Here is a 1,866-nt window from a genome sequence, read left to right as displayed (position 1 = left end):
TTCGTGGTATAGGCTAGGACTATTGGCGGCCATTCCTGAGATCTGGAAAGACTAAACCTTGTCTGTGGTATTCCGAGTAGGATCTGGGATGGGATAACTGTGACGAGCTTCAAACTCACGAGTGCTGGGCGTAGTGACAGACGCAAAAGGATCAATGGATCCTATTCTAACATGAGTGAGAACCGACAGATGATTAGCCGTGCGGTGACAGCACATTTAGACCATTTTCACTGAGAGAATGGATGGTAGCCATTGACAACGGTGACCCACCAACATACAGCTTGCCATAGAAGGAGCCTTGCGTTCGTGAAGAAGAAGACAGTAGGAAAGTAGAGATTCAGAAGACAGAGCATCTCCAAAACCTCAATCTGTTCTCCATTACTGCATAACAAGTATTATTTAATTTATGCTATTTACTCTTCATAAACCTAATCACTTTTATTATTAATTTCCTGACCAAGAATTACAAAATAACCATAGCTTGCTTCAAGCCGACAATCTCCGTGGGATCGACCCTTACTCACGTAAGGTATTACTTGGACGACCCAGTGCACTTGCTGGTTAGTGCTACGAGTTGTGAAAAGTGTGATTTACAATTCGTGCACCATTAACCAAGTGAAACAACAACCTCTTTACACTATACTTGAGAAGATTCCAACAAGGATAGAACTTTCAATTAATTATTCCCCTAGTCAAGACCTTTTAATATTAATAATAATTCTTAGTTAATTGCTTTAATTTACAATTACTTTTAATTACTCATCATCCAACTTAAACTTTCTGGAATTTTTCTGATTAATAAATTAGCACTCTTTCCTGCAACTCGTTGGGAGACGACCTGTGACTCATACTCCGAGTATTTTTATTTCTAAAATTTGTGACAACCCTTTTTAAATTGGTGAGGCAGATCTTAGCTGGTTAAGAGCTATACGTGCAACGCTATTCTTTTATTTGGAATCTCTTAATTGGTTAACTTCTGCCATACATCAGAGCCACAACAGTCATGATGTTATCCTTCAAGCCCCTTTGATACTTAATGCACTTCCAACTTTGATAGGTCTCTAGAGCACTGACACATCCTAGAGAACCTATAGAACTCCTCAAATCGGCTAGTATAGTCCGCCACAGACAAAGAACCTTGCTTCAGTTGCATAAGCTCCATCTCCTTCGCTTCCCTAGCAGATTCAAGAAAGTACTTCTTATAAAAAGCCGTCTGGAATACATCCCAAGGGATATCGGCATTCTGAAGCTGTAGTAAACGGCATTCTCCTTGCCACCAATGCTGAGTCTTTCGCAAAAGCTGATGCACAGCAAACTCTACATACTAGTTGTTGAACATGCTGTGCTTGTAATGCACGCTCCATGGCCTAAAACCAATTGTCCGCTTCCGTGTGATTGGTTGAACCTCTGAAACTTGGTGGATGAACCTTGAGAAAAGTAGCTAAGGTCATCGGAGCACCTCCCATGTTATCATCATTTCCTTCCGCATTATCATTTGCGTTTCCATCACCATTTCCATTTCCAGCTAGTTGGCCTAACCTCTGCACAGCTTGCAGAGTCACAACAGCATTCGCCTCCACGGTATTTGCAAGGTTAGCCGTTGCCGCCATGAATTCACCATGGTTATTGGCCAGTTTCTCATTTCTACTCTCTCCTTGTGAACGTGTACGACCTCATCTGCGAGTAGCCATTAGGGTTCTTGTCTACACCAAATAATCGATATCAAGGTGATCAGTCTCAATATCAAAAGCCTAGTGCTTCAATTATCCCAAATAGGCATTCACAAACAAGCATGCTATGCAATATCAATGAGATAACCTAAATAGCATCAAAGAAAAAGACACACACAGAGTATGCATTAAAGCA

Source organism: Arachis hypogaea, chromosome 14 (assembly GCF_003086295.3).
Source record: "Arachis hypogaea cultivar Tifrunner chromosome 14, arahy.Tifrunner.gnm2.J5K5, whole genome shotgun sequence".
Classification (NCBI taxonomy): Eukaryota; Viridiplantae; Streptophyta; class Magnoliopsida; order Fabales; family Fabaceae; genus Arachis; species Arachis hypogaea.
Note: the sequence above shows the minus strand (reverse complement) of the source record.